General features: G+C 45.2%; 2 long non-coding RNA genes and 1 pseudogene across 2 annotated transcripts; 2 read left to right on the forward strand and 1 right to left on the reverse strand.

The window, feature by feature from the left end:
* LOC119951642 overlaps positions 1-27736 on the forward strand; it is a 135459-nt pseudogene that overhangs the window by 21500 nt on the left and 86223 nt on the right.
* On the forward strand, positions 10738-13115 carry LOC119951178. The gene is made up of 2 exons (XR_005457535.1): positions 10738-10799; positions 13016-13115. It is a non-coding gene; the product is annotated as an uncharacterized LOC119951178 (long non-coding RNA).
* Positions 25588-27623, reverse strand: LOC119951173. Its single transcript, XR_005457529.1, has 2 exons — positions 25711-27623; positions 25588-25625 (listed from the first exon to the last, which is right to left on the reverse strand). It is a non-coding gene; the product is annotated as an uncharacterized LOC119951173 (long non-coding RNA).

The raw sequence follows: 27736 nt of genomic DNA on the forward strand, positions 1-27736 counted from the left end.
ATATCCACTATTTCTAGAGCCACTTCCTTAAGTACTTTGGATGCAGATTATCAGGCCCTGGGGATTTGTCAGCCTTCAGTCCCATCAATTTCCCGAACATCATTTCTCCACTAATATTGATCTCTTTCAATTCCTCTCTCTCACTAAATCCTGCGTTCCTCAACATCTGTGCCCTCATTTGTGAAGACAGAACCAAAGTATGTATTTATTTGCTCACCCATTTCTTTGTTCCCTATTATACATTCCCCTGTTTCTGACTGTAAGGAACCTACATTTATCTCCACCAATCTTTTTCTCTTCACATACCAATAGAAACTTTTACAATCAGTCTAATCTTCTGTTTTATGCCATTCCCAACAGCATCACTGCAGTTTGGGCGTCTATATACGATGCCCACTAATGTTTTTGCCCCTTGGTGTTTCTCAGCTCTACCCATACAGATTCCACATTGTTGGAGCTAATATCCTTTCTCACTATTGCATTAATTTCCTCTTTAACCAGCACTGCCACTCCACTGCCTTTTCCTTTTTGTCTGTCCTTCCTAAGTACTGAATATATTCAGTTCCCATCGCTGATCATCCTGCAACCATGTTTCCACAATCCCGATTATCTCACACCCGTTTATTTGTGCGATTCACTCGGTTATGCTGCTTGCAGCCACACCAGGAGGTTCACACTGGGGAGAGGCTGTTCACCTGCTCTCAATGTGTGAAGGGATTTAGTAATTCATCGCACTTTGTGAGACACCAACAAATTCACAACCGATTGGATTCGGCTGATTTTGTTTCTGTTCTGAATTACTTCCAGGACATTTGGGCAGTACAGTAATACAGTGGTTAGCACAGCTGCTTCACAGCTCCAGGGTCCCTAGTTCGATTCCTGGCTTGGGTCACTGTCTGCGTGGCGTCTGCATGTTGTCCCCGTGTCTGCATGGGTTTCCTCCAGGTGTTCCGGTTTCCTCCCACAGTCCAAAGATGTGCGGATTGGCTTTGCTACATTACCCTTAGTGTCCAAAAACATTTAAGTGGGATTACGGGATAGGGTGGAGGTGTGGGCTTGAGTAGGGTTCTCTCTCCAATGGCCGGTGAAGTCTCGATGGGCCTTCTCCTGCACTGTAAATTGTATGACTGCATTTTATTCATTCTGTTGGTCAATGGGGATGGTCAGAGGGTTTCTTTCTGCTGGACTGGCCGGTCTCACGGCTTCGTCTCCAGTGGGCTGATTCTCTCTGAGCCTTCTTGCGAATATCTGGTTGCACATTTCACAAGGATCAAAGAGTGAAAGGGGGTTTGGAGTTTAGAAGATGTTTTATTACCATTTCAGTTTGGAAATCCCCAAAATCATGCCTCATTGCCATGAAGATGGACTATGGTGGTTATATGGTTCTTTTGTTTAATTCATCTTGGTGCTTCACACAGAATAAAACTATCAGGGTATGAGGGGCAAGTTGTCTGAGGTGTACTGGGAAACTACATTAAATAGTATGGTGGGAGACAGGCAATCAGTAATATTGAAGGAATTATTACAGATTTACATGGGGATCGGTTAGCTCAGTTGGCTGGATGGCTGGTTTGTGTTGAGTGACACCATCAGCACAGGTTAAATTCCCATAATGGCTGAGGTTAGCCATGGTCTGTGTCAGTATTTATGCTCCACATGAGCCTCCATCCACCCCTCTATATCTCTTCCCCCCCCCCCCCCCCCCCCCCAACAGCATCTCCTTCTATTCCTTTCTCCCTCATGTATGTATCGAGCTTTACGTTCAATGGATTCCTGCTGTTCACCTCAACCACTCGCTGTGGTAGCGAGTTCCACATTCTCACCACTCGCTTGGTAAAGAGGTTTCTATTGAAATTCCGATTGAATCTCTTCATACTCTTAAAGACTTCTATCAGTCTTCTCTCTTACAGGAAAAAGCAGCCCCAGCCTTTCCTGAGTGTTAAATGCTCTCAGTTCTGTATATTATGAATCTTTGTTGCACCTTCTACAGTGCCTCTATTTCCTTTTTCTAAATGGAGATCACCAATGTTGTCAGTGCTGCCAGTGTAGTCTGCTGGTTCTAAACAAGTTGAACATTTCCTCTGTGCTTTTCAATTCTATCCCTCAAGAATGGAATCCTATATGGGGCCCAAACATAGACGTGAAGTTCTTAGTTCGGGTGCAGAGAACATTTACAAGAATAGTACCAGAGATAACAAAGAACAATACAGCACAGGAACAGGCTCTTCGGACCTCCAAGCGTGTGCCGATCAAGTGTCCTGCCTGGGCCAACTGCCTGTATCCTTCCATACCCTGTCCGTTCATGTGCCTATCCAGATAAGTCTTAAAGGTCGCTAACATTAAGGACTCTAGTTAGTTGGAGTGACTGGAGCTGCTGAATTTCTCCCCTGAGATCACAGCATCTGGAGGGTGGGGAATGAGGCCATTCAGCCCTTTGAGACTGTGTTGGCTCTCTGTGGAGGAAGCCAGTCTGTTCATTGCCCCGTTCTATCCCCAAATCCCTGTAGGTTTATTTCTCTCAGTGCCTGCCCAATTTCCTATTGAAATCCTTCTGTCATCTCTGCATCTCCTACCCCCATAGGCTGTAGGTTCCAGGTCGTTCCCACTTGCTTTAAATGTACACAAGGCTCCTAGAGTACAGAGGAGTCTATTTGGCCCATTTGTTCCATGCTAGCATTGTACCATGACCCATTTAATCCCATAGTTTCTACTAGTTTTTTTCAGAATGCATCAAATTCCCTTTTGGAAGTTACAGTCCAATGAGATGAGATTCTAGCACCATTTATAGCCAGCGCATTCCATATCACAACAACTCGCTGTGTTTTAGAACAAATAATTGGGATATGGTGTGTCTGGAGTTTCACAGAGTATTAAAAATATTGTAAATGACATGGTTATTCCACAAAATTAAGACTCAACCTTTATCAATAAATTGGTGAGGACACCAAGTGTAATATATCCTTGTTTGCGGACAGTTCGAACAAATGTACATTTCTGTAAAACCTCTCACTACCATTGGACCTCGTAAAGTGTTTTAAAGCCAATGGAGTACTTTTGAAACATATTCACTGTTGTATTGTAGGAAGCTGTACGTACGCATGTGTAATCACATTTACTTTTTAAATTGTTATTTTCATAGTGTATTCACTGTCATTAGTAACAAGGTCAAGGAAGCCCTTTTATACCTCTGACACGTGGCTTCCTGCAGCCATTTCACTTTCTGTATCTTTTTTTATATTAACTGTGTATTGATTTCATAGCAAAAAACAATAATTAAATTCATGATTATTCAGCAGTAAACATTGATTATCATCAGTGAATTGGTGTATTCGGCAATTATATTATAGAGACGAGGGCTCGGATTCTCCGATCGCTGACGCCAAAATCACAATCGGCCGGAGAATCCACGTTTACGTTGGAATCGGGGAAGGTGCCATTTTTGCGATGCCTCAAAAATGGCGTACTTGGGGAGTACGCTGCACGCCGTATGCACGGCCTCAGGACGTCACCTGATGCCCTCCCCGATGCTCTGCCCCTGATGGGCCGAGTCCCCGACGGCGCGGAGCGCGTGTCCTCTCACTGTTCTGGGACGCCGCGTAGCGGCTGCAGACTGCGTCCACACCGCCAGTGTCAGGCGGGTGAGCCATTCCATTGACGGGGGCTTCGGTACTGCGAGGACTGGTGGGGGATGGCGAGGCTGGTTACAGGGGGGCAGTTTTTGGCAGGTTGGGTACACAGGCGGCTGGTACAATATTGCAGGGGGCAACCGCCGCTGTGTGCATTCGCGTCCACAGACCCGGCCATTCTGCCCCCATATCCACGGGTAGACTGGGGGCTTTTTGCTGCGTGGCTGCTGCCCCCCACTGGGCGGAGGATCAATGCAGGGGCGCTGCCAACTTGGTCATAAGACCAGATGAATCCTGCGTACATAGCCCGAGATCTTTATTTCAAAAAATAACACTATCAACAAAATATTTCCAGAAACTGCAGAGCTATCAGAATTTGTTTGAAGAAATAAATTACTTTATACATTTGAGAAGTTCCGAGACATCATATTCTGCCAACACTGTGGGTGAGGCAGTGGAGTAATGGTATTGTTACTGGGCTAGTAATCCAGAGACCCAGGTTAATGCTGTGGGGATCTGGGATTGAATCTGTCGATGCCAGATGGTGAAATTGAATAAAAGTCCAATGATGACACTGGATGGTTGTAAAAACCCATCTGGTTCACTAATGTCCTTCAGGAAATCTGCTCTCCTTATGTGGCCTGGCCTTCACGTGACTCCAGATTCACAGCAATGTCGTGGTTGAATTGTAAGTGCCCTCTGAAATAGCCTCAAAAGACACGCAGTTCAAGGGCAATTGGAATGAGCAGTAAATGCTGGTCCAGCCAGTGACGCCCACCTCCCATGAATGAATACTTTTTAAGGCGGCTCATTGTTCAATCTGAAGACGAGTAAGAAACTGTCTCTTTGATTGGATTTGATTTATTGTCACGTGTACCGAGGTACAGTGAAAAGTATTGTTCTGTGTACAGTCCAGACAGATCGTTCCACACATGAAAAAACAAAGTGCGGATCTTGGCAGTTTGCTCAGTTCACAAAATTATTTAATGGCTTTGTAGAACATAGAACATTACAGCGCAGTACAGGCCCTTCGGCCCTCAATGTTGCGCCGTCCTGTGAAACCCCTCTAAAGTCCCTCTACACTATTCCCTTATCGTCCATATGCCTATCCAATGACCATTTGAATGCGTTTAGTGTTGGCGAGTCCACGACTGTCGCAGGCAGGGCATTCCACGCCCTTACTACTCTCTGAGTAAAGAACCTACCTCTGACATCTGTCCTATATCTATCTCCCCTCAATTTAAAGCTATGTCCCCTCGTGCTGGACATCACCATCCGAGGAAAAAGGCTCTCGATGTCCACCCTATCTAATCCTCTGATCATCTTGTATGGCTCAATTAAGTCACCTCTTAACCTTCTTCGCTCTAACGAAAACAGCCTCAAGTCGTTCAGCCTTTCCTGATATGATCTTCCCTCCATACCAGGCAACATCCTTGTAAATCTCCTCTGTACCCTTTCCAATGCTTCCACATCCTTCCTATAATGTGGCGACCAGAACCGCACACAATACTCCAAAATGCGGCCGAACCAGAGTTTTGTACAACTGCAACATGACCTCATGGCTCCGAAACTCAATTCCTCTACCAATAAAAGCTAATACACCGTACGCCTTCTTAACAACCCTCTCAACCTGGGTGGCAACTTTCAGGGATCTATGGACATGGACACCGAGATCTCTCTGCTCGTCCACACTACCAAGAATCTTACCATTAGCCCAGTACTCTGCCTTTCTGTTATTCCTTCCAAAATGAATCACTTCACACTTTTCTACATTAAACTCCATTTGCCACCTGTCAGCCCAGCTCTGCAGCTTATCTATGTCCCTCTGTAACATCCTTCTGCACTGTCCACAACTCCACCGACTTTAGTGTCATCTGCAAATTTACTCACCCATCCGAAACATATCTAATGGCAATGTGTGCTCATTTGGACAGACACAAACGATACTGTAACTGAATTAGAGGAAATGTTAGAGATTTAACTGAACCACATTTTTGAAAGATTCGGCCTTCATGATATAGAAACAGGAAAAGCCACTCAGGGGGACGAGGAAATTCAGGCTCAGTGCGGATTTGCTGTCACCCCTCCTTTCTTATGTACATGAACGGTATTTAGGCTGCAGAACGTTTCACACCAAAACACAGAGGGGCCTAATATAAGCAACACAGAATTCACAATTCTCTTCTATTTAACGATATTTGACTTTGTTCAAAGGCTGACTGTGGTCAAACTCAATAAAGATTCATGGGATTTGTATTACCCAGTGAAACGCTTTCTTTTCTTGATCAGTCATGTTTGCAATTCAATGGTGTATATTTCAGTTATTCAGAGTGAAGACTCGAGATCTATTCAATTCAAAATGAAGTCATATATAACAAATAAATATACTGAGGTTCAACATTTAATAATGAAACAAATATTAGGTGAAACTGGTGGAAATTTTCTGTAGGAAGTTAAGAATGATGCATTAATGATTGAACAGAGAGCATTGTTCCGTATGATATTTACTGAACAAATGCTAAAGTTCAATATAAGTTCTATATCTTATGGTCTTATGAGTTGAGACTTGAACCTGGTGTTTTAAAGGAACAGCTGTCTTCGTGTAATAAGTGACCTGGCCTCTCAGCTGAACCATTGAAAGCTGCAACAAGACTGTGCAGTTGAATGTTGCACAGGGTCATTGGGTACTGTGCTGTCAGCTGTTTCTGTAGCATAGAGGTTATCACATACACATAACGCGTGAAAGGTGTCCGATTCGAAATTGGCAGAAGCATTAAATGCTTCTAATTTATGATGTGGAGATGCCGGCGTTGGACTGGAGTGAGCACAGTAAGAAGTCTTACAACACCAGGTTCAAGTCCAACAGGTTTGTTTCAGATCACTGGCTTTCAGAGTGCAACTCCTTCCTCAGGTCAATGAAGATGTGGGTTCCACAAACACATATGGGCAGCACAAGTGGCTAGCACTGTGGCTTCACAGCACCAGGATCCCAGGTTCGATTCCCTGCTGGGTCACTGTCTGTGCGGTGTCTGCACATTCTCCCCATGTCTGTGGGTTTCCTCCGGGTGCTCCGGTTTCCTCCCACAGTTCAAAGACGTGCAGGTTAGGTGAATTGGCCATGCTAAATTGCCCTTAGTGTCCAAAAAGGTTAGGAGGTGTTATTGGGTTACGGGGATAGGGTGGAAGTGAGGGCTTAAGTGGGTTGGTGCAGACTCGATGGGCCAAATGGCCTCCTTCTGCAATGTATGTTCTGTATGTAGAAAAATTCAATGATGCAAAATGGTACTTTGAATGTGAGTATGTGCAGGTCATTAAGTCTTTACAGGTTGTTGTTGAAAATACGGAAAAATGTGTCATTTGAAACATGGAAGTTGGCAATATCTGGTCTGAAAAACATGAAAGGATACAGGGAAAGATCCCATGAAGGGTTAACAGCAGCTGCAAATAGCAGGATTATAAAATGCAGATTCCTTTTCACAAGCAGGCTTTGCAAACACACAGGATTCTTGTACTAAGCTAAAAACAATGGCTCACACATTCATTGAAAGTAGCTATCTTAGGAACCACCTGGAAAAGCATGGATGAGAGTTTCAATTGAATTCAGTGGCGAATGTTTAAAACAGGCAGGTCTTTCAAGTTATAACTAAGTGGATTTTTAGTACAGCTAAAAGCAAAGATTTCACACCTTCATTGGAATTAACTCTCTTAGCAAACAGCTGGAAAGGAAAGGATGATGTTCAGTTGAATTTGGTGAAAATTCTACGTGTGAAATTTTGCTAATATCAGGTAAATTAAAGAAAATTGGAGACAACCTGTCTACGAGAAACATAATTTAAAGTCAAAATCAAAGGCAAAGTTATGAGCTGGGGACAATTGGAAAATTAAACTATTGAAATCACAGGAATTAAAAGTAACACCTATTGAAACCAAAGCATTTTGAACATCAAAGGACAATGTAATCAGATCTGAGAGGGGAGGCCATGTCCAAAATGAATACTTAGTTGTATTAGAATGTTTAAATCAAAGATACTTTTTAACAATCAAAGTGAAACAAGTTAATTTACAATAAGGTAATAAAAACTTAGTAATTGTTAGAAAGAGAATATAAACCCAGAGACCCGAAGCAGAAGGAGAACTCAGAGAGGAGAGAAGCATATTCAGCTCTCACAGCTGAGGATATTCAGGTCCACACCAACCGAGTGACACTGTCGGATCTTAATGTGATATTTGGTTTGTGTTTCCTGTCTGAAAATCCTCCCTCATGCAATTTAAAAAGAGTTTACAAATGTCACACTAGCAGTACAGGATAGAAATTCAGAACAGTTAATTCCAGTTTCTGGGGAACATTTTTGTCTCTCTTCTTTCCCCAAAGCTGTAAATCCCCGTCCCACACACTGTCCCTCCTCCCTGGGGCTAAAATCCAAATAAAGTATTCGATCATTATTTCTGTTTCCTTTTACCAAAGTTATATAATTAGAGGGAAGAATATGCTTTATAAGCCACTTCATTCATGACTTCGGCAGCACGGTAGCATTGTGGATAGCACAATTGCTTCACAGCTCCAGGGTCCCAGGTTCGATTCCCGGCTTGGGTCACTGTCTGTGTGGAGTCTGCACATTCTCCCAGTGGGTTTCCTCTGGGTGCTCCGGTTTCCTCCCACAGTCCAAAGATGTGCAAAGGTGGATTGGTCATGCTAAATTGCCCATAGTGTCCAAAATTGCCTTTAGTGCTTGGTGGGGTTACTGGGTTATGAGGATAGGGTGGAGACTTGGACCTTGGGTAGGGTGCTCTTTCCAAGAGCCGAATGACCTCCTTCTGCGCTGTAAATTCTATGAAATTGTGACAGACATTAATCTGAATCACCCTGACTGAGCAGTCAGAATAACAGATGTGAACCTTGTGTCCAGAACTGACTGTGTGGCGATTTGATGAACAATCGCGAAAGTTGTTTCTCCAAATCTTCCAGGGTTTCCTTTATTCTTCCTCTCCCTCTCGAACTAAGTTGTACCGGATATCCGATTTAGGGCTCATTCTGGTTCTCTTCCTGCTGACTAAATAACTTCAATCAAATATGGAGAAGACTGAATCCACTGTTCGGTCCCTGATCCAATCTCCATTCCTGACATACCGACTCTATCCTTCTCCCTGGTAACAGTCTGAGACTTAGCCAGTCGCTTTGTAAACATGATTTGATACTTGATCCAATATGAGCTTCTGACCTCATAGAATTTACAGTGCAGAAGGAGGCAATTCGGCCCATCTAATCAGCACCGGCTCTTGGAAAGAGCACCCTAGCTAAGCCCACACCTCCACCACCCCCGTAACCCCACCTAACCTTTTTAGATAATAAGGCAATTTACCATCGTCACCTCCCGATTCGACAATTCCATTACACACCTGGCTGCTCTCCCACATTCTACCTCTGTAAACTTAAAGCATCCAAAAGTCTGCTCCCCATGTCTTAATTCACAGCACGTTCCTTTCCCCGATGATCCCTGTGCTCCGAAACTTGCATTCGCTCCCAGTCAATTCTCACCCTTGTTTTCCAATCCCTCCATGGACTCGTCTCTCCCTGTGTCCATCATCTCCTCCAGCTCCACAACCCCCTGAGATATCTGCACAGCTCTGATCCTGGACTCTTGCACACCCCCAATTCTAATTACTCCGCCATGGTTTTAAGTTCCCTCGGCCCCAAGCACTGAATTCCCTCCTTGAACCTCCCCGTCTCCACCTCACTTACCTCCTTTCAGACTCTTTAAAACTCACCTCTTTGACCAAGTTTTGGTCACCTGTCCTAATATCTCCTTTTGTGTCTGGGTGTCTCACTTTAGAACATAGAACGATACAGCGCAGTACAGGCCCTTCGGCCCTCAATGTTGCACCGACATGGAAAAAAACTAAAGGCCATCTAATCTACACTATGCCCTTATCATCCATATGCTTATCCAATAAACTTTTAAATGCCCTCAATGTTGGCGAGTTCACTACTGTTGCAGGTAGGGCATTCCACGGCCTCACCACTCTTTGCGTAAAAAATCCACCTCTGACCTCTGTCCTATACCTATTACCCCTCAATTTAAGGCTATGTCCCCTCGTGCTAGCCACCTCCATCCGTGGGAGGAGGCTCTCGCTGTCCACCTTATCTAACCCTCTGATCATTTTGTATGCCTCTATTAAGTCACCTCTTAACCTTCTGCTCTCTAACGAAAACAACCTCAAGTCCATCAGCCTTTCCTCATAAGATTTTCCCTCCATACCAGGCAACATCCTGGTAAATCTCCTCTGCACCCGTTCCAAAGCTTCCACGTCCTTCCTATAATGAGGCGACCAGAACTGTACAATACTCCAAATGCGGCCGTACTAGAGTTTTGTACAAGTGCAACATGACCTCATGGCTCCGGAACTCAATCCCTCTACCAATAAAGGCCAACACACCATAGGCCTTCTTCACAAAATATCAACCTGGGTGGCAACTTTCAGGGATCTATGTACATGGACACCGAGATCCCTCTGCTCATCCACACTACCAAGAATTTTACCATTAGCCAAATATTCCGCATTCCTGTTATTCTTTCCAAAGTGAATCACCTCACACTTCTCCACATTAAACTCCATTTGCCACCTCTCAGTCCAGCTCTGCAGCTTATCTATGTCCCTCTGTAACCTGCAACTTTGTTTTATAATGTTCCTGTGAAGTTGACTGGGATGATTTATGGTGTTAAAGGTGTTATATAAATAGAAGTTGTTGTTGTTGACTGTAACCCTGACCTCCTGTTTTACAATATCCCATTGGTTTCACAACAACCTCTATCTCTGATGTTTTGCCCCCTGTGGGTTTGCAGCCTCTATAAAGACGGCGGCCGTTAACTCAGGCCTGTCACCGGGAGCAGGCCGCAGCTGCCCCCAGCTCGATACAAACCCGGACCCGGAAACTTCTTATTGGGGTTCGGAGCCTCCAGCTCACAATGCCCAAGGGAGTGATTGACGGCAGCTCTGGGCCAATAGGACGAGAGGTCTGGGCCGGGTGACCCCAGCGACCCCCCAACCAATCGGAGTGAATGAGGGGTGGGCCTGAGCCCGGTCTCCCACATGAGCTGGAGCTGGCGCAGTACCGATGACAACGCAGGATTCAGGATGTTGAGTGCATGTCCTCAGCCAGTCAAATTCTGTCGGGTAAGTCATGAGGGAGGGATGGAGCCGGTGGATGGGTCGGGAGGCTTCATGAACGCTCCGTGCAGCCCAAGCCCAGAATACGAAGCTCGGATACCGCAGTTGAACTGGCGAAAGCTGCTCGAGCTTTTCCCTGAGATAGGCCCGGGTGGCCGGGCGCATGCGGAAGAAGCGAGAGCCCCGGCTTTGCTCCGCCTCCCATTCGCTCTGATTGGCTGGAGGACCAGCCGCTCTTGTTTGGACTTTCAGCCCCGCCCCCTCTTCCTATTGGTCCGAACCTGCCGTCAATCAGTCCCCGGGCACTGTGAGCTGGAGCAAACCCTTCACCATCATTGTCAGCTCCCTGGTTTTCGGGAAACTCGGAGTGGAGGAAAGAAATGGTGCAGATGGTGAGATGGGGTTGGATTTCAGCCCAGGGAGGAGGGAGAGTGTGTGGGACTGGGATTTACAGCTTTGGGGGAACAAGAGAGAAAAAAATGTTCCAGAGAAACTAGAATTGCCTGTTCAGAATTTCTATCCTGGACTGACAGTGATGGCTTTTGTAAACTCCTTTTACGGGGGGTTAGAATTGGAGAATTTGCACACAACAAACTGAACCCAACCGAAAGGTTTGTCTCTTTGTGAATTCTATCCTGCATTGACAGTGATGACTTTTGTAAAATGAGAGATTACAGCTCTCAGGAAAGATTAAATGGAGTGGGGCGTTTTTCTATCGAAAACAACAAATTAAGCATTGATCTGCTATAAATCTTTTAAATTATCACTAGTTTGGAGAGGGGCGATGTGAGAGAGTGACCATCAATAAACAACAAGTCATCAATGCAAGAAAGTTACGAATAAATCCAAGTGAATAATACAGACAATATTATTTATCAAGGGTTCAGAATGTGCAACTCAGTACCATGGAAAGGAGTTGAGGAAAGTGCTGAGATGTTTTCAAAAGGAAACGGGGACAAGCACATGAGAGAAAATGGCGTGTCGCGTCTTTTCGTCCGACGTCACTTCGTCCAACGACACTTTGTCCACGTCTTTTGGTCCAACGTCTTTTTGTCCGCCCGTCTTTTGGTCCAACGTCACTTCGTCCAATTATCCAATTACAAATTAACTCCGTATAAAACCATTTAATTGATAAAATGCAAGTACAATACAGCAAGTGAATTTAGTTGCTAAAATGCAAGTAATTGATAAAATGCAAGTAAAATGCAAGTTGAAAAATGCAGTTTTAAAATCTAAAAATGCAGTTAAAAAATCTAAAAGTTTACTAATTACTTCAAATTCCCGAAATTACTTAAAATTGATGTAAATTGTAAGCAACATTCCTAAAGAAATCAATTTTTGTTGTAGAATCATATTCAACGGCCAATCTTTTGAGGCGTTCAGTTATTTTCTTATATCGCGTACATGAAGTCGACTGATCTCCCCGAAGAATTTGAGCCTTTTTGCCTATTATGAACCCTTCCTCTTCCTTCAGAGTTTTGATTAACCTCCAGATATTCAAATGAGCTCCACCCGCCGAACGCTTTATGGCAGAATGAAACCCCTCAGCAGCATTATTTGTTCTCGGTAGATCTTGTAGAACACGCTGATTAACATTCCATACAGCTGTCGGGAATGTAGGTGTTTCACTCCTTCGTCTGGCACCACGTCCTCTCACAATGCCTATGTAAGTCAAGTCGAAGTAAACGATGAATTCAGCAGGTATTTCTTCATCGTCTATCAAATAGTGGAGTGGAGTGGTACAAGTTACAAAAAGTCAAGTTACAAAAAGTCTTAGACAAAAAACTTTTAGATTTTTTAACTGCAATTTCAGATTTTTAAACTGCATTTTTCAACTTGCATTTTACTTGCATTTTATCAATTACTTGCATTTTAGCAACTAAATTCACTTGCTGTATTGTACTTGCATTTTATCAATTGAATGGTTTTATACGGAGTTAATTTGTAATTGGATAATTGGACGAAGTGACGTTGGACCAAAAGACGGGCGGACAAAAAGACGTTGGACCAAAAGACGTGGACTAAGTGTCGTTGGACGAAATGACGTCGGACGAAAAGACATAGCACCGAAAATGGAATCGGAAATCAGCTGAAAGGCTGAGATTTGATCGGTGTGACAGTCGGAGATATGTGCCGAGTATTAACAGCAGCAGAATCTGTGACAGAATGGCCTGGTTGTATCTTATATATTCACAGTAATTCAATGTAATCTCCTTTCACAGAATATTTGCAGTTGCAAACATGTCGAGATCTGACAGAGTCACTTGATTCATCAGGACCGGCCTTTCAACGTGGAAGGAGAAACGTTTGTTTTGTCTTTCGGAAAAAATTTCAAAAATCCCTGTGATTGGAAAAGCACCGAGACACAGATATCTAAGTAATTTTCCACAGTTAGCTGGAACTGTGCTTTAAACAATCACAAAGCATGAAATTAAATTGCAGCATTTACATCAGGGAGACATCTTACTCAGGCTTCAACTGATGATCCAAGTTGGAGAGACATAAGGACATTCGCACCAAAGGAATCAAGAAGCAGCAATAGGACATTCAGCCCCGTGAGCCTGTTCCACCATTTAATAACATCACGGCTGATCTGATAGTGACCTCAAATCTGCATCCCACCTACACCTGATTTCTTGTCGATAACCATGGAGAAACCGTGGAAATGTGGGGACTGTGGGATGGGATGCCAATCCCCCTCTGAATTGGAAACTCATCAGCGTATTCACACTGGGGAAACACCGTTCACCTGCTGTGTGTGTGGGAAGGGATTCACTCGGTCATCAACCCTCCTGACACACCAACTTGTTCATACTGATCAGAGACCTTTTAAGTGTGCTGACTGTGGAAAGAGTTTTAAATGCAGAAAGGATTTACTGACACATCAACGTATTCACACTGGGGAGAGGCCATTCATCTGCTCCGTGTGTGGGAAGGGATTCACTCTGTCATCCCACCGCCTGATACACCAACTTGTTCATACTGATCAGAGACCGTTTAAATGTGCTGACTGTGGAAAGAGCTTTAAAAGCAGAAATAGTTTACTGTTACATCAACGCACTCACACTGGGGAGAGGCCATTCACCTGTTTGGAATGTGGGAAGGGATTTAATGCTTCCTCAAACCTCCGGGCTCACCGCCAGGTTCACTCTGACCAGAGACCGTTTAAATGTGCTGACTGTGAGAAGAACTTTAAAAGCAGAAAGGATTTACGGGCGCATCAACGCCATCACACTAGAGAAAAGCCATTGACCTGCTCCGTGTGTGGGAAGGGATTCACTCAGCCATCACACCTCCTGACACACCAACTTGTTCATAATGATGAGAGACCGTTTAAATGTGCTGACTGTGAGAACAGTTTTAAAACTAAAAAGAATTTACTGAGACACCAACGCACTCACACTGGGGAGAGGCCATTCACCTGCTCCATGTGTGGGAAGGGATTCACTCGGTCATCCCACCTCCTGGAACACCAACATGTTCATACTGATCAGAGACCTTTTAAATGTGCTGACTGTGAGAAGAGTTTTAAAAGTAAACAGGATTTACTGAGACACCAACGCAATCACACTGGGGAGAGGCCATTCACCTGCTCCCAGTGTGGGATGGGATTCACTCAGTCATCAGTCCTCCTGAGACACCAACTTGTCCATACTGATCAGAGACCTTTTAAATGTGCTGACTGTGAGAAGAGCTTTAAACGCAGAAATGATTTACTGACACATCAACGTACTCACACTGGGGAGAGGCCATTCACCTGCTCTGTGTGTGGGAAGGGATTCATTTGTTCGTCCAAGCTTCTGCAACACCAGCGAGTTCACACTGGGCAGAGGCCGTACTCTTGTCCTGTGTGTGACAAGAAATTCACTCAGTTATCCCACCTGATGGCACACCAACTTGTTCACACGGATCAGAAACCTTTTAAATGTTCTGACTGTGAAAAAAGATTTAAAAGTGAACAGCATCTGCGGAAACACCAGCGAGTTCACACTGAAACAGAATCATAGAATTTACAGTGCAGAAGGACAGCATTCGGCCCATCGAGTGCACCGGCCCTTGGAAAGAGCACCTTACTTAAGCCCATACCTCCAACCTCACCCATAACCCCACCTCTCCTTTTTGGACACTCAGGGCAATTTAGCATGGCCAATCCACCTAATCTGCACATTTTTGGACTTGTGGGAGGAAACTGGAGCATCCGGAGGAAACCCACGCAGACATGCGGAGAACGTGCAGACTCCGCACAGACTGTAAGCCAAGCCGGGAATTCTGGGACCCTGGAGCTTTGAAGCAACAGTGCTAACCACTGTGCTACCATGTGGCCTACACGTGGGAGCGGTACTGGGGAGAGGCTGTTTAACTGCTCCGTGTGTGGGAGGAGACTCACTCAGTCAAACAACCTACACAGACATCAGCAAGTTCACAGGCAACAGCAGGGGTTTGGATTCAGCTTTGTTGCTGCTGTTAGTCACATCCAGGACTGAATGATGCCTGGACGGCTGTTTCCAGTGGGGCTCCACAGTTTCCGGTATATATCAATGATTTAGACTTGAATGTATGCACCAGGAATATACAAAAGTTGCTGATGTGTTTTTGACAATGAGGGAGAAAGCCATGGACTGGGTCAGGTGGACAGAAAAATGGTAAATGGAAATTTAGATAATGAGAGGTTAGGAACACACTTCAGTTAACTCCCGATAGAAATAAGGTCACTTCAGGATAATGCAAAAAACTGATTGGTGGGGAAGCTACAAATAATCCTTTTTTAAAAAAAATAAATTGAGTACCCAATTATTATTTATTTTTCCAATTAAGGGGCAATTTAGCCTGGCCAATCCACCTAACCTGCACATCTTTGGGTTGTGGGGGTGAAAGCCATGCAGACACGTGGAGAATGTGCAACCTCCACATGGACAGTGACCCAGGGCCGGGATTCAAACCCGGGTCCTCAGCGCTGTAGTCCCAGTGCTAACCACTGCTCCACGTGCTGCCCCAGCTACAAATAATTCTAATAACTTTATTCAACAGTTCTCAAATGGAAAGGCACTTGACCACATTAAAACTAAGGATCTGCAATAGACGTTTGATCTGGCAAGTCATATTTAGGGCAAAGTTATAAACAGAGGGCATTCATTTAAAGTGATTAGAAAAATAAGCAATGCTGCGCAAGGCTAGGAGAGCGGGCAAAGAAGTGGCAGATTGAATACAATGTGGAAAAGTGTGAGGTTATGCACTTTGGAAGGAGAAATGGAGGCATTGACTATTCTCTAAATGGGAAAATGCTGAGGAAATCACAAGCAGAAAGGGACTTGGGACACCTTGTTCAAGATTCTCTTCAGGTTAACGTGCAGGTGCACTGCAGCCTCACGGCGCCGAGGTCCCAGGTTCGATCCCGGCTCTGGGTCACTGTCCGTGTGGAGTTTGCACATTCTCCCCGTGTTTGGGTGGGTTTCGCCCCCACAACCCAAAGATGTGCAGGGTACGTGGATTGGCCACGCTAAATTGCCCCTTAATTGGAAAAATGAATTGGGTACTCTAAATTTAAAAAAAATTTAAAAACAAAAGTTTAATGTGCAGGTTCGGTCGGCAGTTAGGAAGGCAAATGCGGGGAGCACGGTGGCCTAGTGGTTAGCACAACCGCCTCACGGTGCTGAGGTCCCAGGTTCGATCCCGGCTCTGGGTCACTGTCCGTGTGGAGTTTGCACATTCTCCCTGTGTATGCGTGGGTTTCGCCCCCACAACCCAAAAATGTGCAGAGTAGGTGGATTGGCCACGCTAAATTGCCGCTTAATTGGAAAAAAATAATTGGATAATCTAAATTAAAGAAAAAAGGGAAGGCAAATATAATGCATCCATGGCTAGAATACAAGACCAGGGATGTACTTCTGAGGCTACATAAGGCCCTTATCAGACCCCATTTGTAGTATTATGAGCAGTTTTGGGCTCCGTATCTAAGGAAGGATGTGTTGGCCTTGGAAAGGGTCCAGAGGAGGTTTACAAGAATGATCCCTGGAATGAAGAGCTTGTCGTATGAGGAATGGTTGAGGACTCTGGGTCTGTACTCATTGGAGTTTAAAAGGATATGGGGGGATCTTATTAAAACTTATCGGATATTGTGAGGCCTGGGTAGAGTAGACATGGAGAAGATGTTTCCACTTGTAGGAAAACCTAGAAACAGAGGACACAATCTCAGACTAAATGGGCGATCCTTTAAAACAGAGTAAGAAGTCTTACAACACCAGGTTAAAGTCCAACAGGTTTGTTTCGACTCACTAGCTTTAGGGGCACAGTTCCTTCCTCAGGTGATGAGGAGGAGTTTCTTCAGCCAGAAGGTGGTGAATCTGTGGAACTCTTTGCCACAGAATGCCGTGGAGGCCAAATCACTGAATGTCTTTAAGATAGAGATAGATAGGTTCTTGATTAAGAAGGGGATCAGGGATTATGGGGAGAAGGCAGTAGAATGGAGATGAGAAAATATCAGCCATGATTGAATGGCGGAGCAGATTCGATGGGCCGAATGGCCTAATTCTGTTCCTATGTCTGATGGTGTGAAGAAAAACATTCTGTGCTGCATGTGGGATCATGAATGCATTGCTCGAAAATGTGATGGAGGCAGATTCAATTGATGCCTTGAAAAGAGAATTGGACAACAAACTGTTCCAATCAGATCAGCCATGTCCTTATTAAATGGTGGAGCAGACTGGGCTGAATGGCCAACTCCAGCTCCTTGCTCATCTGTTCGTATCTTTTGAGGAGAAAACTATCTGCAGAGTTCAGGGCCAATGACAGGGGATTGTGACTGTTGCAGAAAGTTGGCACAGATACAATTTGTTGAGTGCCTTTGTTTTGTGCTGTCACCTTTCTATGCCACTGTGTTACATAGAACATAGAACAGTACAGCACAGAACAGGCCCTTCGGCCCTCTATGTTGTGCCGAGCATTGTCCGAAACCAAGATCAAGATATCCCACTCCCTGTCATTCTGGTGTGATCCATGCGCCTCTCCAATAACCGCTTGAAAGTTCCTAAAGTGTCCGACTCCACTATCTCAGCAGGCAGTCCATTCCGCACCCTAACCATTCTCTGAGTAAAGAACCTACCTCGGATATCCCTCCTATATTTCGAGGGCAGCACGGTAGCATAGTTGTTAGCACAATTACTTCACAGCTCCAGGGTCCCAGGTTCGATTCCCCGCTGGGTCACTGTCTGTGCGGAGTCTGCACGTATCCCCCGTGTGTGCGTGGGTCTCCTGGTGCTCCGGTTTCCTCCCACAGTCACAAAGATGTGCAGGTTAGGTGGATTGGCCATGCTAAATTGCCCTTAGTCCAAAATTGCCTTTAGTGTTGGGTGGGGTTACTGGGTTATGGGGATAGGGTGGAGATGTGGGCTTGGGTAGGTTGCTGTTTCCAAGAGCCGGCGCGGACTCGATGGGCTGAATGGCCTCCTGCGCTGTAAATTCTATATCTATATCTCCCACCCTGTATCTTATAGTTATGCCCCCTTGTAACAGCTACATCCACCCGAGGAAAGAGTCTCTGAACGTCCACTCTATCTACCCCCCTCACCAACTTATAAACCTCTATTAAGTCGCCTCTCATCCGCCTCCGCTCCAAAGAGAAAAGCCCTAGCTCGCTCAACCTTTCCTCAGAAGACCTATCCTGCAAACCAGGCAGCATCCTGGTAATTCTCCTTTGCACCCTTTCCAATGCTTCAACATCCTTCCTATAATGAGGTGACCAGAACTGCACACAATACTCCAAATGTGATCTCAACAGTGTCATGTATAGTTGCAGCATAGTTGCGGCTCTTAAACTCAAGCCCCCCGTTAATAAATGCTAACACACTATAAACATAGAACATAGAACAATACAGCACAGAACAGGCCCTTCGGCCCTCGATGTTGTGCCGAGCAATGATCGCCCTACTCAAACCCATGCATCCACCCTATACCCGTAACCCAACAACCCCCCCCCAACCTTACAGGACACTACGGGCAATTTAGCATGGCCAATCCACCTAACCCGCACATCTTTGGACTGTGGGAGGAAACCGGAGCACCCGGAGGAAACCCACGCACACACGGGGAGGACGTGCAGACTCCGCACAGACAGTGACCCAAGCCGGATTCGAACCAGGGACCCTGGAGCTGTGAAGCATTTATGCTAACCACCATGCTACCGTGCTGCCTCTTCTTCACGGCTCTATCCTCTTGAGTGGCAATCTTCCAAGATCTGTGGACATGAACCCCAAAATCTCTCTGTTCCTCCACATTCCTCAGAACCCTGCCATTGACCCTGTAATCTGCATTCAAATTTCTCCTACCAAAATGAACCACCTCGCACTTATCAGTGTTATGAGGGAAATGCAGTGCAGCAATGCAAGAGAGGCAGATTGCTCCCTCGATTTGGATTGGATTTGTTTATTGTCACATGCACCGAGGTACAGTGAAAATTATTATTCTGTGAGCAGCTCAAACAAATCATTTTGTACATGAAAAGAAATTAAACTAAAAAGAAAATACATAATAGGGCAACACAAGGTACACAATGTAAATATATAGACAAAGGCATTGGGTGGAGCATACAGGAGTGTAGTATTAATCAGATCAGTCCATAAGAGGGTTGTTCAGGAGTCTGGTAATAGCGGGGAAGAAGCTGTTTTCAATCTGTTTGTGCGTGTTCTCAGACTTTTGTATCTCCTGCCTGATGGAAGAAGTTGGAAGAGTGAGTAAGCTGGGTGGGAGGGGTCTTTAATTATGCTGCCCGCTTTCCCCAGGCAGCGGGAGGTGTGGATCGAGTCAATGGATGGGAGGCAGGTTTGAGTGATGGGACTAGGCTGCGTTCACTACTCTCTGAAGTTTCTTGTGGTCTTGGGCCGGGCAGTTGCCATAACAGGCTGTGATGCAGCCAGATCGGTTGCTTTCTATGGTGCATCTGTAAAAGCTGGTAAGAGTCAGTGTGGACATGCCAAATTTCCTTAGTTTCCTGAAGAAGTATAGGCGCTGTTGTGCTTTCTTGGTGGTAGCGTCGATGTGCGTGGCCAGGACAGATTTTTGGTGATGGAAACCCTGTGGCCCAGTGCAGGAGAGGCTGGTTGTTGGGCAGTGTGAGCTGAACATACGTGGCTGGATAAAGACTAAGGCCCTTGAGGTGAAAACAGGTCTGGAGGGAGTGTGTCAAAAACCTGGGGAGTTGCATTTTGCATGAATCGTGAGTGTGATCCAGTCACAATTCTGAACAGTAAACAAACCTATCACTGGTTTGATGAGATGATATACCGTGTCCCAGGTGTTGTAAATACTGTACATACTGTAGATCAGCCTGCTTGTTGCCCATGTCTAAGTGATATCTTATCAGAATAATGTGCTTCTGTATTAAATAAAGTATCCAAACCTCTCATTGTGCTTCATGCCCAGCATCTTGCCTGACTGTGGATTTTCTGTTTTGCTAACAGGGAAATAGAATCTCCCTGTTTACTAATTGCTCTGTTGCGGCTGTGTTACCCAGAATCCCCCACGCTGCAGAAAGTTCCCAATCAGTGAGTGTCCGAGGCCAGTGCGCTGATGCAGTGTGGGTGTGTCCTCTGAGCATGCTCAGTGTAAGTCATGGTGAGAGAGTGAGGAGGAGCTGGGTTGAACACAACAGGAAGCTGTACCCCTGTGAGAAGGGCATCTCCCAGTCTCTGTTTGACTTGCCTGCAGCTTCCTGTCATGGTTTAGTTGGACAAGGAACTCTCATCATTGGAGCTGGAAAAGGGCATTGATTGCTGAGCAAGCAGAAAGGTGCCCGGCAAGGATGGAATTCCAGCTGAACTGCTCACACACAGAAAGTCCCATCGACTGTCACACCTTCCTGCCCTCCACTTTTGGGCTGTGAGACTGATCCACGGAACATGTGTGATGCAATAAAAACAGCAGTGACAGAGGAGACAGCATCAACTACAGAGACATCTCACTCCTTAGAGTCAGGGGAAGACCTTCACTTGGGTGATGTTTAAAAGATTCATCTACTTGCAGACTGAGTTTATCCAGAAGCACAGTGCGGTTTCTGTGCTGACAGATCTACAGTGAACATGATCTTCTCCACACACCAGGTACAAGGGAAGTGAACAATTGGGATTTGATCTAAAGTGTCAGTGCTGAGAAAGTGAAATGTTCTAATTACTGAGTGAAAGTAAACCTTTCAGCGTGAATCACAATTTACTGGGACAATTGTTTCAATCTCTGAAGATAAACTTCAGCTTTGAAGTTATGTTTCGGAGTTCACAAGCTGTGGGAAGCTTTGTGAATGCTTCCTCTTCCCTTTTGTAAACAAGCAAAGAAGTTAACCTTTTCCCCTGACAACACAGCAATGATTTGAAATAAAGACTTTGACTTTTAAAGATTTGGCTTTATCCCATTTGTTGGGGTCATATTTCCGGCTGTGCGAATCATCGTGGGTGGGATGGAAATTTGCCGGAACATTGTTTTTATAATCCTAATTTTTATTGTCACAAGTAGTCTTACATTAACACTGCAATGAAGTTACTGTGAAAAGCCCCCAGTCAGCACATTCGGAGCCTGTTCAGGTACAGAGGGAGAATTCAGAATTGCCATGTGAGAGTACCTTTAAGAAATGGGTGTTTACCAAATAGCTGTAGTGAAGACAGACAGCCCAGCTCCACCCACACTAACAAATCACTAACACTGTATTTATATAGCGCCTTTCATGTAATGAACCATTCTGAGTGCTCCAGAGGTGGGTTAAAAAGCAATATTGGACACAGTGATGTCAGAAGATAAGAGGGCAGGGCAGATGGTTAGAGGTTGGATTTAACGAGTATCTTAAAGGAGAATAGGAAGATAGAGAAGTCAAGAGGCTTGGGGAGGAAATTCCAGAGTTTGTGACCTCAGCTCGAGGCATAGCTACCAAACATGGAGTGAATAACAATCGGAATGGTCAGGAAGACGTAATGAGAGGAGTGCAGAGACCTTGGAGGTTGTGAGGCTGGAGCTGATGACAGATAATCGGAGATTGGAAGACATTCACTCCCTCATCCCACCTATTGACCCCCAATGAGTCCACACTGGGAAGAGACCGTTCAGCTGCTCCGAGTGTGGGAAGGGATTAGCTCACTCAGCCAACCCACTGAGACACCAGCGTGTTCACACTCACGAGAGACCTTTTAAATACCCAGACTGCGGGAAACACTGGAGGTTCTGGGGAACTGATGTCCCAACAACTTGTTCACACTGATTCATTACATCATCCTACCTGCTGACACACCGGTGCATTCACACTGGGGAGAGGCCATTCACCTGCTCTGTGTGTAGGAAAGGAGTCACTCAGTCATCCCACCTGTAGACACACCAACGAGTTCACACTGGAGAGAGAACGTTCATCTGCTCCAAACATGGGAAGGGATTCACTCAGTCGTCCAACTTGCTGACACACCAACGCATTCACTCTGGGGATAAACCATTCACCTGCTCTGAGTGTGGGAAGGGATTCATTTGTACAGCCTACTTACTGAGACAGCAGCGGGTTCACACTGGGGAGCGACCATTCACCTGCTCCAAGTGTGGGAAGGGATTCTCTCATTCACACACCCAGCACATTCACACTGGAACATAGAACAGTACAGCACAGAACAGGCCCTTCGGCCCTCAATGTTGTGCCGAGCAATGATCACCCTACAAGCCAACGTATCCATCCTATTCTAGTAACCCAACAACCCCCCCATTAACCTTATTTTTTAGGACACTAAGGACAATTTAGCATGGCCAATCCACCTAACCCGCACATCTTTGGACTGTGGGAGGAAACCGGAGCACCCGGAGGAAACCCACGCACACACGGGGAGGGCGTGCAGACTCCGCACAGACAGTGACCCAGCCGGGAATCGAACCTGGGACCCTGGAGCTGTGAAGCATTTATGCTAACCACCATGCTACCCCGTAAGAAGGCGTTTATCTGCTCCAAGTGAGAGAAGGGATTTGCTCATTCGTCCAACCTGCTGAGATATCAGTGGGTTGAGTGAGGACAGACCTTTTAAACGTTCAGACTGTGGGAAGTTCTATAAATGTTCTGAGGAACTGATGTCCCATCAACGTGTTCACAGTGACGAGAGACCATTCAGGTGCTGAGTCACCGGTGAGTTCATAATAGGGAAGGCCGTGTGTGTGTAGGGGTTCTGGCAGTTACACAGTCTCCTGTTGGACAGTCTTTCACTTGCCCTGTGTGTGGAAATGTTTCAACTGACCTGATGAAACACCAACTTGTTCAAACTGGGGAAAGGCTGGGCAGTGATCTGACGTGAGATTGATTCATTAATTCATCCAATCTGTGGACACACCAGCGAGTTCACACTGGGCTGAGACTGTTCACCTGCTCCGTGTGTGGGGAGGCCAACAGCGTGGGTTTAATTCATGTCCCAGCTGAGATTATTCATAAAGGTACCGCCCAATCCAGGACCAGTAAACCATTCCGAGGAATCTCACCTCCAGTCCCGGAGATCAGCATCTCCCTGATTCGGGATCAGTAAACCATTCCGAGGAAATTCACCTCCAGCCCCAGACAGCAGCATCCCCCTGATCCGGGATCAGTAAACCATTCCGAGGAATCTCACCTCCAGCCCCAGAGATCAGCATCTCCCTGATTCGGGATCAGTAAACCATTCCGAGGAAATTCACCTCCAGCCCCAGAGATCAGCATCTCCCTGATTCGGGATCAGTAAACCATTCCGAGGAGACTGTCACCTCCAGCCACAGAGATCAGCATCTCCCTGATGTGGGTCCAGTAAACTGTTCCCACCTGATCCAGGATCATACGTCTTTTCTGTCTATTTAGCTGATGCGTTATATCTAAACTGTTGCTTCTTAATCAACTGCTTTAAAATCATCTATGATTTTGACCCCCTTTTGGATAATCTGTTTCCCTGGACACTTGTCCATGAGAGTAACGGAAGGTCTGAGAACTGAAATAATCCAGAGTAATGATCAGGTGGGCATTGTTATCACCACTTTTCTTAGAAACCTCCCCCTAAACCAAAAAGGGTCATAAAGATTCTTTAAATAGTGAACAAGGATTTTCACTCCTTGGCTCCTTAATGCAGACTGAAGTCGGTGCTATTCAGGGTCAAACTAATATTTCAAGTTATTCCTGGTGTAACCTATATCTACAAAGATGTTGTATACTTACTACTCAGTAGCTTCGATCCTGGGTCCTGCTTTGCTGAGGTATAGTAAAGTAGACTTTGACTATTTTGGAATAACCACTATTTCAGGTTAGAGTACATTTTTACTTTATTTTGTTTCAAAAGATAAAATCACTGTTTTTACAAGTAAAAGATCTTGCTTCTGGTGTTCCGTTCGAGTTGAACAGACCTTCGTGACCTCCTTGATAATCTCCCTTTTTATCTGTGGATGTTCTCAGTAGTTTTGATTCTCTGATCGGCTCCTCAGTACTGCAGTCCCCATGCACCGAAGTAGCTGTAAAAGCTCATGCTGGCAACTAGTGATTCAGGGTATTTATTACCCTTCTAGCAGCCTTACTGTTTACATGGCCTTCTACTGAAGTAATATCTTCTGCTTATTGATGTATATATTTTGCCCATTTGTTAACATGTTTAATTCTGCTAAAGCCCCAAGGAGGCCCGGCCAACCACGCCCACATGTTCTGGTCTTGCCCCAAACTTGTGGAGTACTGGACAGCCTTCTTTGAGGCAATGTCCAAAGTGGTGGGGGTGAGGGTGGAGCCATTTCCGAAAGTGGCGGTCTTCGGGGTTTCAGACCAGCCAGATCTATTCCTGGGGAGGAGGGTGGATGCCCTTGCCTTTGCCTCCCTGATCGCCCACCGTAGAATCCTGTTTGGCTGGCGATCAGCAGCACCACCCAAAGCTACAGACTGACCTCTCAGAATCTCTCCAAATGGAGAAAATCAAATTCGCCATCTGAGGGTCAGACGACGGCTTCCACAGAACGTGGGAGCCATTCACACAATTGTTCCGGGACCTGTTTGTGGCAACGAACAAGCAGAAGAATAGCTAGGTAGCCAAGAATCAGGGGAAAGTAGCCAAAGCATGAGAGAGAGAGAGAGAGAGAGAGATAGACCGGGGGGAGGGGGGGGCAGCTAAACCTAAGTGGAAAGAAAGGCGAACCACAGGAGTGGGGGGGGGGGGGGGGGGGGGAAGAAGAGACAGGGAACAAGAGAGGAGAACCAGGGAGGTGGGGGGGGCAGGGAAATGAGAGCCGAAAGGAAGGCACGGGATACAATAACGAACATGGCATCTCCAGGAGCAGGGAACGAGGAGAATAAAGACGAAAGACGGGAGGAACGGCAGAAGCCGAGGTGAGCGCGAGACGGCAGCGAGATCCGTCCGGGTGAAGCAAGTGACAACACCAACACCAAACCCATTCGAGTATTGTCCACTGTAAGTGTTTCTTCGGCACCCGAATGTATATTTACCTTGCCAGTCTCCACACCCCCCTCCCTCCCTCCCTCCCCCCCCCCCACAAACAGTAGCCCACTTTTGTGTTGTAAATAATTTTGCCAGGTGTACAGAGTTGCTGCTGTCGAGCTGGTGCACAATACCCTACCAGTTATTCTATTTTATTTTTTATTGTATTTTTTTAATTATTTACTATTTTCTTTTCTTTGGAATGTTTGGGTGTGCCCTTCTCTTCTATATATGTGTGTATATATATGTCTCTTGTCCTGTGGACATAACGGCCAATAGACTTTGTTCAAAAACCCAATAAAAAAACATTTATAAAAAATAAAAAAGGAAAAATAAATAAATAAATAAAAATTCTGCGAAAGCGTAAGTACAACTCTTTTTAATGTGTTAACATGACCTTAGCTTGTCAGACTTTTACTTAAAGAGTGATACATCTGGTTGCCGTGGTGTCTAACATCATAATGCTTTCACATTAACATGACCTTAGCTTGTCAGACTTTTACTTAAAGAGTGATACATCTGGTTGCCGTGGTGTCTAACATGATAATGCTTTCACATTAACATGACCTTAGCTTGTCAGAACACTGGCAGGGAAGCTTCCTGCTAATTATTTTGTTGTATTTCAGCCTTTTAATCCCTTATCATTTTTAAGCATTCCATTTTCTCATATACCTTTCAAATGTTTTGAATGACATTCTTCCCATTTTACAGTTTTACAAAAGTGTTGGCTGCTTTTTGGGAAGAAGCAGTTAGCTGCGGTGAATTGTACCGTATCAAAGGCAACTGTCATCTCCACATTTCCACTTTTAACTGGTGTCATTAAGTTTCTATCATTCACAAATAAACATTATTTCAAGTAATTCAAACTTACGATTCTGGCAACTCCAATGAATAGCTGGCTAAAATAATTAACCTTATATCAAACGGTGGAGAACTTGTTTCCTTTATGTAACTTAAAACTTAACTTTGCTAGAATTTCTCTAACTTGAAAGAAAGGTATTGGGTTACAGCTTGAGTTGTTTGGAGGTGCTATCTCAAAGCCTGTGTGATAATAACTGTCTGCAGTCTGAAACTTTTTGCTGCTGTTAACCCTTTGAGAGACTTCTGCTTTAACTTCTCTTTATCATTTTTAAGCATTGTATTTTCTCATATTCCTTCAGGTTGATCATCAGACCTTCATGTTTCCAATGACATTCTTCCCATTATATTTTACAGGTGTTAGTTGTGGCTCAGTGGTTACGTTCTTATCTCTGAGTCACGAGGTTGTGGGTTCAAATCCACCTCCAGAAACATGAGCATCAAATCCAGGTTGATATTCTTATGCAGTTCTGAGGGAGCACTGCACTGTCAGAGGTCCCGTCTTCCAGATCAGACCTTTAACTCTGGCCCCATCTACCCTCAGTTGGGTGTAAACGTTCCCATGATGTTACTCCAAAGAACAGGAGAGATCTCCCTGGTTTACTGCTTAATATTCATCCCTCAACAAACATCACTGAACAGATTCTCTGGTCACAGTCACATTTCTGTTTGCGGGATCTTGGTGGATTGGCTGTGCTAAATTACCCCTTCGTGTCCAAAAAAAAGTTAGGTGGAGTTACTGGGATTGGGTGGAGGCGTGGGCTTAATTAGGGTACTCTTTCCAAGGGCCAGTGCAGGCTCGATGGGCCAAATGGCCTCCTTCTGGACGATAAATTCTATGACTCAATATGATTTCCTCTCTCAGTCTGATCCAATGGGTCTGTCTGGTAATATTTCCCTGATGGTATCATAGTGGTTAGCACTCTTCATAGCTCCAGGATCCCGAGTTCAAATCCCGCTTGGGTCACTGTCTGTGCGGATTCTCCCCGTGTCTGCGTGGGTTTCCTCCGGGTGCTCCGGTTTCCTCCCACAAGTCCTCAAAGACGTACTTGTTAAGTGAATTGGACAGTCTGAATTCTCCCTGTGTACCCGAACAGGCACCAGAGTGTGGCGACGATGGGCTTTTCACAGTAACTTCATTGCAGAGTTAATGAAAGCCTATTTGTGACAATAATAATAATCTTTATGTGTTAGGGTGTTTGGGTATTTTAAGAAGCAGGTAGAACTTCCCTGGTTCGACCTGTTGTCCCCTCAGATATTCCATTTGATTTGGTTAATGTGTCTGGAGACTTTGAGTTCTTCCAGTCTGCCTCCAATTCTTCCTGTCTCAGGTATATGAGTCAAGGGATCTTGGTACTGTGATTTGTATTGTTTAGTTGTCTACTGTCTCCAGCAGGTATTGTTGTTTCTCGATAATGACTGCGCTGCTACCCTTGTCTTCTGGTCTTATGAACATATCCGTGTTGGATTCAAGCTCCCGGATTGTCTGTCTTTCTCTCCGGGTGAGATTCTGTTTGTCTCTTCGATTTCACTGTGACAGGGCAGAGACCTGATTGAAGGGATTCAAACATGGGAGTTCTGGCAAAGATTGGCAAGGATTTGGGAGGTGGCAATATGTTCAATAAGTTTGGAGAGGAGAGGGAGGTTGAA

This window comes from Scyliorhinus canicula, chromosome 17, assembly GCF_902713615.1.
Source record: "Scyliorhinus canicula chromosome 17, sScyCan1.1, whole genome shotgun sequence".
Lineage (NCBI taxonomy): Eukaryota > Metazoa > Chordata > Chondrichthyes > Carcharhiniformes > Scyliorhinidae > Scyliorhinus > Scyliorhinus canicula.